This window comes from Melanotaenia boesemani, chromosome 1 (assembly GCF_017639745.1).
Source record: "Melanotaenia boesemani isolate fMelBoe1 chromosome 1, fMelBoe1.pri, whole genome shotgun sequence".
Taxonomy (NCBI): domain Eukaryota; kingdom Metazoa; phylum Chordata; class Actinopteri; order Atheriniformes; family Melanotaeniidae; genus Melanotaenia; species Melanotaenia boesemani.
This window is the reverse complement of record NC_055682.1, coordinates 23,555,532-23,569,143: the sequence shown is the minus strand read 5'-3', so window position 1 is coordinate 23,569,143 and position 13,612 is coordinate 23,555,532. Positions and strand designations below refer to the sequence as shown.

The 13,612-nt window shown below is 41.6% G+C and overlaps 1 long non-coding RNA gene across 2 annotated transcripts; it reads left to right on the top strand.

Annotated features, from left to right (window-relative positions):
• The first annotated feature begins 354 nt into the window (after window positions 1–354).
• On the top strand, window positions 355–881 carry LOC121644365. 2 transcript variants are annotated; one of them, XR_006011255.1, is made up of 3 exons: window positions 355–477; window positions 558–630; window positions 706–881. It is a non-coding gene; the product is annotated as an uncharacterized LOC121644365 (long non-coding RNA). The 2 variants fall into 2 exon arrangements; XR_006011256.1 differs by having other exon boundaries at window positions 355–487.
• Window positions 882–13,612: the final 12,731 nt, after the last annotated feature.

Here is a 13,612-nt window from a genome sequence, read left to right as displayed (position 1 = left end):
AGGGAAATCTGGAAAACCTGCCGGATTGGTGCCCTCGAGGACCGACGTTGGCTACCCCTGCCCTAAACCATTCAGTGTAAACTAACAGCAGGATTTTGAAGTCAATTATTTGACAGACAGGAAGCCAGTGTAAAGATCTGTAGACTGGAGTTATATGATCCACTTTAGTCTACTGAAGATAAATGCATGGATCCAAGAATCACTGAACGACAGCTAATTCGGCATCTGTCATGTGTGGCCAGAGGTTGTCTTTCTCCTGGCCACCATATGGCACTGCCAGTCTTGCCAACCACCTTGATTAGTGGGCGGTGCTGTGGGTCGGTTTAAATGTGATCTCCTGTGGTGGCTGTGGTTTGGCGCAGCTAAGCCTTCTGTCTTGGTGTGTTGTCGGTGATAGCCAGTCTTCTGTGTGCAGTGTGGCTGGCTGCTGAGGCATGGAAATCAATTGCTTTGTGGATGCTGTGCGCACTACTAAAAGTCCGCTCTGGTACGTTGGTTGCTTTTATTTATTTATTTATTTCTGCTCAGCTTCCAGCGGATTATGGTTCATGTTGTAGATCACGATACAATTGAGCCGCGGCATTTGAAACTCTGCACACTTTCCGGGGATGGGCCCATGCCAACAGAGTGGTGCGTATTTAAATTTTTTTGTTGCTTTAACGTCTTAATTTTTGTTCTTTTATTAATCTCCTCTGCCTCCTTCAGAGGCAGCTGCTTTCCGCCACCACTCCTTGGAAGACTGCTGCTGTTTTGGCTCTATGTAGCTTTATGCTCTATCCGCTCGGTTCTGATATGGGCTTGTTGGCCGAGCGGGCTGCTGCATGAGCCGCGTCAACTCTGCTTGGCTGCGGAAGCATGGACTAATTGGCCAAGCAGGCTCCTGCTGTTTTAAATTAATTTTCTCCGTTTGCATGAATTTGTTTGTTTATTTAGTTGCATGATTTCATATTGGCTTCTTATTTTCTGTTGCATGTTGCTTAATTTTGCATGTCATTTGGTCCCAAAATGTGTTTAACTGTGGTTGTTTTTTAATTGTTTCCCCTTTCATGTCAGGTGTTGTGGGCCCAGGGCAGCAGTCCAATCCTTGGTGGTGGTCCACAACTTTCTGTTTCTGCTGTGTTCGTGTGAGTGTGTGTGTGATAAGATGGGTGAATAGAGTGAAGACACCTTCCTCTGTCAGTGATTGGCCCTGCCGCATGATAAGCCTACACCCTGATGTGATTCCCCTGCTTCGCCTCAGTGCCAACTTAATTTTTTAACTTGTGTGTTGTTTCTTTTTTTTGTTTTTGTTTCTTTTTTTTTTTTTTGTTTCGTGGTTAAATAAAAAATATAGATTTTTACATTGTAACATATCTCTGGCCCATGGGATGATTTATGAATCTGACTGTATAGTGAACAGGGCTGCTTGGCAGCGTGAAGTCCCTCAGTGGCGTAGCTGGTTGCCTTTTTGTGCTGTGTACTGCCACCCCGTTCTATTACACTTGCATCCTACGTCTACCGCTTACTGTGTCATTTAAAATCAGTCCAATGTTGAAATAGGTTTTTGACAGTTTTTCAGTTAATTAGTTTCTTTACATTTTTCCTCTCATTTGACTTGGTAATAAGCAGAATATATGTACTAGAAATCCAACTCCTGATACTACACACCGATATGCTTAAGTTCACCTTCAATATTTTTCTTTTTCTTCATCACATTCCTGGAGCTTACAAGTAGTAACCTTGTAGTTTCCTCTCCAGAGGTGGACACACTGGCATCTTCATCCAGCTCCTTCACCACCTGCAGGCTTCTGGCAGCTGAAAAAATACAAACCTGTCTTTATAAGTTCTTTAAGAAAGTAAGTAGTGACTGGTGTTTCAGTACCATGAGTTATGAGGAAACCACAGTGGAGTATCCTGGATTTTTTTAATGGGATGGCCAAGATAAGATACAAGTTGGTATGGGTTGGTCGGTCAATAAATATTGGGTTTTGCAACATTCGTCCAACCCAATTTGTGTTCACACTGCATTACTCAAACAAACCAGACCTTTTTTAATAACCTATTCCCCTCCTCGCCAGAGGCAGTGCTGCATCAAGAATTACTGAAGACATCACTGAGACACACAACGAAAAAGAAAACTGGCTCATCAATTGGTGAATGCTGGGCAACTTCTGTTTCCACCACATAAGAGACTAACATGGACTGTTTGTAATTTTAGCGGGCCATATTTCTATCAGAACTTTTAATGCCATTTTTCTACGTATGTACATCTACGTGTATATGTTTTGATTGTGTTTACCTATGAAGCCCTGCGTTGAACCCACAGTCTCATTTGTTTTGTAGATCACTTCCTGTCCACCCTTATTTCACATAATGGTTAGCCATGTATGTAACGTTGGCTCCATTGAACAACTATACTGTACCATTCAAAACTTTGGACAACCTCAGTAAAACATCAGCACTAAGTGATTATACTGTATGAGTGTCTAAACTTTTGAATAATAGTGTATCTATAATGTTTCTTGTCACTTTCTATTATACAACTTATCTTTATTTATATAGCATTTTATTTAATGCATAAGAGCAACCAAAGTGAAAGGACACCAAACAATTGCGTTAAAACAAAAGCTATACAGATTCAAAATATACTATTAAAAAAGCAAGTTTCAAATAAAGAATAATCTAGATAGAAATAAAAGCAAGAACATAGGCATTTACATTGCATCTCAAGTTCATAAACTTGATAAGCTATCAATTAGAATTGCAGTGGCCACGGGGGGGGCAATGAACCACCCAGCCACCATCATCACCACCCTAAAATTGACACTGGATAACCATATACCAGGACACCATAGAACACAGAATAGAGCTCAAAGCCTGGACCATGTCAGTGCCTGTAAAGGATGGCCCGGATAGCGATTTTGTCCAACTGCTCTTGTAATCGCTGTTGCCACCCGCTTTCTCTAGCTGAGCCGGGGCTGCAACACCCACATTGTGGGTGGAACATTAGTAGCAAGGCAGCTTGAAAGTCCCGTGATGTATGGCTTCTTGTCTAAATCAGTCTAAAAGAAAGAAACAACAGAAGGCTTGAGAAGCCATACAACGGTATCACATTGAGGAAGAGAATACAAAAAGGACAAAAGTAAAGGACAAAGTATGAGAGCAAGCTAAAGGCAGCTACTGCTAGTTTTGCCATTCATAAGTGTTGTATATAACATAGTTATGGCTCCAAGTTGTTGCTATTGTGTATTAAGATATATATGATATGCGTGTTTCAAATGGCTCTCCAATCACAATTTACTGCTGCAAACCATTGGTCTGGGTGATGCTAGGGTTCTGAGATTATCCACACTGTGGGAGATAGTCAGTCCTGGAAACTTCTTCCCAGGTCACAACATTGGTTTGCCAACTTCTGGCTGACATCCTTGGACACTCTATCTCTATATTTTTGTCGGTGTTCAGTAAAACCTTGTTTATCAAGCTCAAGTTTCCGGAACTCCCCTCTGTATGTGGTCTTGTCGCCATCCATCTGCTGTCCGTCATCAGATGACACAGTTCTATCATCTTTACTAAAACAGTATGCACTTGGCAAAAATGTTATGTCTACAGACTGCAGGTCAAGCAGTGGTGTCACTGGATGAGGCACAAGAGCAACTCTCCTACCATTTTTAGAAACTCAGCAACAGCAAACATGGAGTTATAACACTGTTTGCGAACTACCATTAAACACCAGAAGAAGAGGAAGATTTAATGTCGGCAGTCCTCAAAATGGTGAATGGCTGCACAGAAACTATTACTGTGGTCCAACTGCAAGGTGCAAAAGTTTCTTTGCTTGGTGGCTGACAATTGAATCCAACTACACGGAGCAACATAAACTTGAGAGGGTCTACCAGGAGTTCTCTGAGCTGGTGCCTGCTCATGGGTACCAACAGATTTAGAAAACAATGTTGAGAGAAACTTTGAAAAGTCAACCAAAGAAGTGTTTCAGTCAAATGAATGGAATCTATTGTCAATTAGACCACTGGACATGATGATGGACACAGAATGGTGAGTGTTTGGTGACTTTAAGCATCTTTTATATTTTTCTTTTCTATGTTTTTCTTTTATATGACATATCCCATTTCTTCTATGCAAAAAATGGGCAATAAAAATATTCTATTTGCATCTAGTAGATCTCTGCCCTCTTCCTCAACTCTCCATAATTTTCACAAACATTATGCAAAGCACAGCAAGTCAACACTATAGAGTTCTTGAAATGGATGTCAATCATTCCTTTTCAGAAGTCAACTCCACCTTCTCTTTAGCATGCCTGAAAGCATTTTCATCTCTTTCAATTGAGATGATACTACCCTTCAAGAGACGGTGAAGAGAATCTGCTCTACTACAAATAAGTGAGGTTAACGTGGTAAAAGTGTCTCCTCTATCAAGTTCCACAGAGTGCGCAATTGGAAGTAGCTGAGTACGACCACCAATACGTCAGCAGAGGTTAAAAAGGTTCAATGGATGCTCCACTTCACCAGATTGCTGAACCAATTTTCCATGAAAATTGTCTGTGCATTTAATGATGGAAAAAGCTTTGCCATTAATGTAGTCATCAGTTACTGACGTTCAACATATTTGAATTATGTTCTTACCAAAACATGTTCAATTTGAAGGTCCTTTTTCAGTTAGAAAATTGTATAATAAAGCAGGCACTGATAGCACATTGTTGTTTACCTTTGTTTATAACCAACAAAAGCTCTGACTTTGCTGAAAAATGCTTCCACAGTTACTGAAACACTTTAGATGATGAAAACTTCTCTCTTCGGCTGATCGTGTTCTAAGTAACATTTAGCAACCTGGTGTCCAGTAGGTGCTCTTGAGCCCATGGTTTTTCCCAGGTGGGTGGTGGTTTGGGTAAAGTGGGTGTAGGTTGGGGATGTGGGAGGTAATTGGGTACTGTGCTTCTAAGAGGGGGGGCTACGTAACTTAAGTGCATCCTAGGGGGGCCCTGTAAATTTATGTGTGTGTATGGGCGTCTGTTTTGAATACTGGTGAAGGGTGCATGTATCTGGATGTTGGTATGGATGGACAAAATATATGAAGTGGAGGTGTGTATGGTCATCTGTTGATGTGACTGTGTGGAGCTCCCTGCACTCTGGCCCACTTGGGCTGCCCCCTCAGAGGCGAGTGGGGAGAGGGGGTTGAATGGGATTAGGGGTATGGATTGGGATTGGATGGAATGGGATGGTGGCATGGATGTGGATAAGAAGGTGGGAGGGATGGCTGCAGCCTTCCTTGGCCTTCCTCTGCCTCCTTCTGTCCAGACACATTGTCGTTCCTGTGGTGGGCTGTCATGGTTCTGGTGGTTGCTGGTTGCCCAGGGCTTGGGGCCCTCTCGGTCTGCCTCTGATCCTTGGAGGGGGCGCAGTTGCATTTGCATGATCACTCAACACAGCTCACCCTTAGTGTTTATCACACACACACCTACATACACACACACACACCGCTGCACACACAGACACACATGCAGACACACACATACTAGCTGCTGTTGTGTATGTTGCTGGTAATGGTTTTTACAGTTATTCTTCTCACTGGTGCCCCTAAAGATTGTCTGTTGTGTTCTCTTAGAACCCTTTAGGATGTTTACTGTTTCTTTACAGGTGTAGCAGCTGGTTGGTTTCTCTGTTTAGCTTTGATCGCAGTTGTTGTGGTTTGTTTTCTACCTTTTCTTTTGTTCTCCCTTTTTCAATCTTTTCTCTTCCCATTTCTCCTCTATCTACCTTTTACCTTCTGGTCCAACCTTCTGGTCTTTTCCTTGTTTCTCTAGCCCAGTCCACTGGTTATAGGCAAAAATATATCCAAAGGCTCCTCTTGGCTGAGTGAATTTCTTCAGCACAATACAGCAGCCAGATCATCAGCTTGCTGTCATGATGCTGGATAGATAAAAAAAAAAAAAAATAGTAGCCTTTTGCGCTTCACTATCAAGAACGCTTCTAATTCTAAACCAAGAAAGCTCTCTGACCACTGTCTATTGCACATAAGACATACTCCAAAGTAATATATACAACTCTACTTAAAATAAAAACGAAACAAATATACCTTCAAGGCTTATAGTATGAACACAGCCTTTGCGACAAGGTAACGCCTGCCCCAATCTGCAGCATCGGTCCCATATGGGAAAGAAGGACAGATATAAGAGGCTATTGGCCCACAGCCAACATAAACACAGCCTTGAAGCCTTAGCACAGAGTTCTCTGCCAAAACATTGGTTCCCTGTGAAGGCAGAAAAAGGGGGATAGGAAGAGAGGAGGAAAGGAGACTTGATTAGGAAACCTTAATAGGACTATCCTGTCACATTGCATGGGTGTCTGGGCCATGGTCCAAAGCTTTACTGACACTGCACTAAAGTAACAAGGAAAAGGTGAGGATCAGACAGCTGCTGCACTAAGAGACTTCCCAGAACTCAATTCCTGACTTGCACTCTGTGCGAATAACACAATTAGACCGAAGCTATTATTCTGTAAAATAAACTACAGGTGAGATTGCACTTTCCTGTACAAGAAAACTGTTGCCAGTAAGGTGGGCTATGTAACCAGAGAGGCTGTATGAAAGAGAAACACTTGTGTTGCAGCAAATGTGCTAAGTCTCTACTCAAAGGCCTTTACCACTGTGTGATTTTTTTATATAGCAAATAAAACCTTCTTCTCTCCCCTTAAGCCTGATGGACCCACAGGTGGGTCCAAGAGGTGTAAACACAAGGTCATGTGTGTAAAAAAGAAGAATACCTAATGCCATTAAATCAACTCTCCAAGTGCATTTAGTCAACAAAGTATTTGTTTAATAACAACTTTAAAATATGTATGCCACAAACAACAGCACCACCATTACGAGTAACACCCGAAACAAAATGCAACACAACACGTGATCTGAATCAAATGAAACTAGAAAAGCTGCACTTTCATATGATACCAAGCATAAAAAGATATTCGCCAAGCACCTTACGTCAGTCTCAAAACAAACACAAAGCTAACCTTAGCATATCACAGCAAGCCTTATCAGATAGCATGTTCATCACCAAATACAGCACCAAATCCCAAAGCTATTCTCACAAACAGTGATATTTCGTTGCTGTCGGGCAAAAACCTCCCATGTCCAAAATTTGTGATTTTTGTTTTCCTTCATAAATCAGTACTATTGGTCATCCTTTATGTCTGTCTGTTGTTTTACAAATATTTAACCAAAGATATATGATGTAAAACACAATACCAAGTTTGATGACATTATGTCCAGTTATTACAAAACCACACAGTTTTTTTCATTTTTTGAAAAATGACAGTTTTGGAGATAGAAGGCCCGACAGCAGCAATTTGTTATTTCCTTACCTTTTTGTGATCATTTTCCGTCTATCCACACTGTTCTTCGACCAAAACTCACAGCGTAGTAATCCATAATCGTGAAACTGTGTCATGCGCTAACATGTCATATGCTCCCATTCACAGTCATTTTGTTGTCTTGTTGTGGGTCTTGGAAGTGTAAATAAAGTTTAGTCAAATTCTACATCTCAAGAGCCTTCCAACGATGTCTTACACTTGAACGAGACTTTATTTGTCAGGAATAAATGCTTGCTCGTGAATAAAGGAGCATCATTGCCATTTTACTGCAGTTAAGCAACGTGGGTACACCGGAAAGAGCGAGTATCGAACAGTGTTCATTTCTTTGCTTCATTTTGACTTTTTATCTATTTAGAAGGAAGGATAAAAGCCATAAACATGTCCAAGAAATTACAAAAAATCAAGTACACTGTGTTAGAAGCTCTGGAGGAAATACAGACACAGCACAATTTGGCACAGTTTGGTTATCCAAGTGGCCAAATGGAGATTCCGCCTGGTACTATCCACACTAAAACCTGCATAAAAGCTATGAGCTTTGTTCTATTCTCATGAAACTTTGTACAGTTGTAGTCAAGGAGTTGCAGAATGCATGCAGTGGTATCTTTATGGACAGAATGATTTCTATCATGATGTTTTCATCTGTGTAAAAAAAAAAACAATTATGTGAGGATAGTTTTTTTTATTTTTACCTATGGTTTATCACAATTTGCACAGGCATATGAACATTCACAATGTTTCTGACACTGGATTTATATTCCATAGGGTCTTACCTATCCATTGAGACCAAGGTTATGTATATTGACCTGAAAATTACAGAGTGATTGTTGATTTAATTTGGGTAGGTCTGTTCTGGCAAACTACACCTCCAAAAACCCTAGGGTTTATTAGGTTAAGCAATATTTTATTTATTATACTACAGAAACTGACATATTGTGAGCTTAGAAAATACAGCAGGAACAGTAAAATTAGCAAACTTGAATCTCAGACATCTTATTTAAATCCTTGGTGCCACACACTCAAACTATTACTCAGCTATTTAAAGTGTGAACATTTAGATGGCTAATTTGGCCACTATGATTTTCCCTTTCCTGAGTCTAAATGCAGAAAGGCAAACTCCAGTGCACAAAAGAAATGCATAAGATGACTGGGCAGCCCAGGTTCACTGACATCTGAGAATGATGTTTAAGGCCCATTTATGCTCAGCGTAGGAGACGGATACACAGACGACAACAAATGTAGAAATTGGCAGAGCATCCATCTGCATAACATTTCCAGGAGAACTTGATAACCAGCCATCCAATGCCAGTACAGGGAGCCAGATTAGGATAACAGCATTTGTTTTGGTTTAGGCTAGAGCATGTTTCGTCTGCCTTGAGTCTCTCAATGGTCTCACTGGCTATTTCAATTCATCCGAATTTTTGGGTCAGTTTCCACCCAGCCGATCCGACAACTTCTCCAAGTTGGTGTCCACCCTGTGTACGAGCTCTGGAACTCCAGCCAGCTTGCCATTCTGAGCTAGAATAGTATCCAGTTTAGGATTAAGCTCCTGCAACGCCAAAGTCTGATTGTTCACAGCTCAGTACACAGCGTCCGGATTTTGCAATACATCAGGGAAACAGCTTGCTCCAAACATCAGAAACCCAGTTATCATTAATCAAAATGTATAGATGTCCTCTGTATCCAGAAAGACTCTGTAACGAAAAGAATCAACAGACGCATGACCTTTCACACCCCTCAGGAATTCATTACTTATCCAGCCGTGAACCTTCTGCCAGGACAAGCAGGCTCCCCTACGCCCATTTTCCGGTTCGAATAAATTTGGTCAATTGGATTGAGAGACCAGCTGATCAGATCCATGGTTCAAGATGGTTCAGATTTAGAACAGAAATGCAGAGAGAGGCTCAGATAAGACAGAACAAGTAGCAGGGCAGAGTATGGGGAGGGAGAGAGAAGGAAAGCGTCTGCCTTCATCGAGAGCAGGAATATATATATATATTTATATATATGTGTGTGTGTGTGTGTGTGTGTGTGTGTGTGTGTATGTGTATGTGTATATATATATTTCAAAATTAAAACAGGAAAATAAAATGGCCTTGGATTCAGGTCCAGATAGTTATCCAGCAGAATTCTACAAAAAAATCTGGACAACACTGGCACCAACTTCCTACAATACAATATTAGAAATAAAGGAAAAACAAAAAATATCTTCAAATATGAACTTAGCTATGACCCTGTGATGGACTGGTGATCTGTCCAGGGTGTACCTTGCCTCTCACCTGCTAAATGTTGGGTTAGACTCCAGCTTTCCCTCGACACTGGATGGACGCAGTGGTAGATAATGGATGGTGGGATGGATGGATGGATGGACTTAGCTAATATTACAGAGGCACCAGACAGGGCTGCCTGCGTTCTCCCTCACTATTTGCTATTTTTTATTGAATCCATAGCAGCTGCCATGAGACAAAATAAAGAAATTAAAGGAGTCCATTCCAGAAATGTAGAACATAAGTCTTTATGCTGATGATGAACTCACCGACATCTCGTCCCTAGACAATCATACTCATTAACAAATTCTCATCAATATCCGATTACCCTAGTAACTGGTCTAAGACTAAAGTTATGTCCATAAACTGTGACTTACAAAACATACCCAATAATACAATACAGTCTGAAAACATTAGATATTTATGCATAAATATTGTCCCCAGATTATTAGAACTAACCTATTATGTCCAGCTTCTTAAAACAATAGAGGATGATCTCTCACAGTGGAGGCGATTACCCAAATGACTAACGGAAAGGGGTTGCCACAGTTAAAATAATGGTTCTGTCTAAAGTCAACTGCCTGTTTTCAGTGATACCCACTAAACCATCCTACAACTGGTTTACACCACTGGACTCACATATATCCAAATTTTGATGGAAAAACAAGCCATCACATATCAGTCTAAAGACTTTACAAGAGACTAAAGACAGGTGGATTTGGCCTACCCAACTTTAATCACCATTTCTTTGCCAACAAGCTGCAATATATCTCCAAATAGCTTAAACTTAGCAGTCTAGATGAACCATGGTTAGATACAGAGCAAGCATTGTGTGAGGATCTAGTTATCTCTGACCTGCCATTCATCAGCTCAACCATCAAACCAAATAAGTGTTCGAAACGCATTAACATCAGTTCCCCTTTAATGGCTTGGTGGGAATTTCTAAAAATAACCAGGTCTTTGCTTATTCCATGTATGCCTACACCTATCTGGAAGAACACTGATATCCTGCAAAACAAAAAGATGATTAACTTGAACTCAATCAAAAAATAAAGGAATTAAAGACCCACTCCAATGCTTATTTGGAACTATTGAAAATGTTCTCAGTGGTCTTTAAGTTGTAATTATGAAGTTTTTGGCAAAAATCACAAAACCTGTGCCCTTTTTCCAGGACTCTGTCTCTGCAGAGGACCAGTAGCTCATTAGCAATTTGCCTCTGAGTTGTGGGCGGAGTCAGCACTGCTCAGTGACCCCCCCAACCCAACCATCACTATGTGTTGTCTCTGCATGCTAGCACACTGCGATCATTAGCAGTGCAAAAAAAAAAAAAAAAAAAAAAGACAAGAAAAAAAAAACGTGTAACATAGGAACTATGTCTTCCTGGAAGTGTTGACTGCAAACCAACTTTTGGTTTGTTATATCGTGATGACCGAGAAACCTAATCCATTGCTCTCTCACAGCAAAGTTTTTAGGTAAATAATGAAACCTAACATGATTAGTTTTTATCTTAATATCGCAACCTGCTACTGCACATACGTGTCAATGTACCATCTCTTCGCCCTCAGAATAAAAACGGGCGAAGAGGGTGGGGCAGGAGCTTGTGACCTCGCCCAGTGGGTTTATGACATGTAAATGCGGGTCTGTCTGAGCTCGCCTTTTTCTGCCTGCCAATGGTCCACAATGATCGAAATGCAGGAATACTCAGAAAAGCCATTTTGATCAAATTTTTCACAAGATATGTCCTCTAGCGTCAGATAAATGCTACATGGACATGTGAACAACATGAAAAATATGTTTTCACCTTTAAACAGAACAGAATTTCTTCTCATTTGATATACTCACTACACAATATGGAATCAGTAACACAAAATTTTAAAAATAATACCAGCCTAAATCTAATATCTGTAAAAAAACAAACAAACAAAAAAAAACAATACCATTAACCAATTAAACTTGCAGTTACCTATTAGGGTAGCAGAATTCTTGAACTCGATGCCCCAAAGCCATTATCAAAAATATATAGACTATTATCTAAGCTAGATGCACAGATAAAGGCTTATTGCATGTTGCAGGAAGTTCTGATTCAAAGAAGAGAAGAGAAGATGGCTGAGGATTCACAGTGAGTCAAGAAATAAACTCTTGTATGGACTGATTAAGAAGTCAAACTTTTTGGAGTTATGCTGGACTATAAAACCCCCAAAAATTAAGAAGGCGTGGACACTGGACGTCATGAGCTGTGTGAGTAGGTTTGGGGTGGTTGTCCTGCCACCTACTGCATCGACGGCACCATCGACTCTGCAGACGTGGAAGAGTCGAGTCTTGCGGAGTCAACCAGTACAACCTTAGTCCGCTGAATCCACTGATTGTCTCCCACTCTATAGTTAAACAGCGCAGGGATATGCTACAGGTATGTTGAAAATCATTTGAACACACACACACAAACCTCCCAGTTTCACCCCTAAACACACCCCAGCACCTCCACCTATGATTCCCCCGAACCCCACTCAGCCCCCCTTAAAATTCCTACACCCCTCCTGCCCACGGGCCGTACCTTGGGTCCTGGGGTGGCAACTAGACACCAGGGCGTGCACCAAATCACCCTGTAGCAGCACACCGGGCTGACCCAAACCCAAACACCCCAGAACCAACCGATCCCTCCACCTCTAAGAGAGGGGACCCCCCCCAAAAGATCCCAGAACCTCCACCCAGCCCTCCCCAGAATAGCCCGGCCAACACGCACCAACCCAGGCCCCATAAATGGCCCAATACCACGAGGTGAACCCAACCACAGACCTTCTAGAGGGAAGTTCACTTTCCTCTGAACGGACATCCCTGGACCCCTCTCCTTCCCTGCTCTCGCTTCCTCACACACATACACATCAAAGACATCATAGACATCAAAACACAATAAACAGAACAAACAACTTCTAGGGGGTGTGCCATTTTGTGCATGGCGGGCAAGGCTGCTCTTGTGGCCTCACAATGTGGTTACTGCCCCTCAGTTTTAATTGCAAACAGCACACATTTCACAAACAGTCATGACTGGGGAAGGTGAGGGCAATGAGGACCTCTCTGGTCCACTGGGGATGTCTCCGACAGGGCATGATGGGAGGGTTAAGTGTGATGTGGAAGTGTTAAAGTGAGTCTTAATGGGAACGGCAGAGGGGATGCTATACGTGAGGGGTTACAGAGTGGATAGATGGGGGTAACAGGTGGAGGAGGGAAGGTGGAAGAGGGTTGGAATGGATGGAGAAGGAAGGGTGGGAGGAAGATGGAGTGCTTTGGGGGGAGGAGGAAGGAGGGAGGGTGTAGGGGAAGGTCATCCTGGGCATGGTGTGGGCCCTCTGCCCTGGGGGGAGGGGTCAGATTATCAATCAGATTATCAAGCGGAGCCTTATACCCATGAAGCTCCCCTTGACAAAGCAAATTTGTTCGGCACAACACAGCAGCTAGACCATCATCTGCCTGCCACCATGCTGGACAGGACAAGTTAAAAAAAAAAAAAAAAAAAAAAAAGCTGCTGTCAAATCGTGGGAGTGAACTCTGAACTCAGCACTGCTCACTAGTGGAGGAAATGACTAACCATGGCAACGTAAAAGACGCGTGGACGTATGAGGACGGCAACGTATGACAACGTTTGAAACGGATGTCTATATACGAATGTAAGGAAGCATACGTAAATAGGCCTTTAGTGTGATCTTGCAACAATGAACCCTTACACACAATTTCAGAGCAAGAAGTACATTTATTTTAAGATTAGTAATAACAAATATTTCAAATATATCATTTTAAATCATTAATAATAACTATCAGAAATGTGAAGAAAGGTTCCCCATGTTAAGTAACAGATGTTATTTTGGATGGGAATTGCAGTTTCTTCTTAAAGCAAACTGTGGGTTTCAAGATAAACAAATTTAGATAAAAAGAGCGGAAATATTGTGGCTTTGACCATAGTAATTGCTCATTTGTAACTCCCCTTTTGGTTGCAGTGGA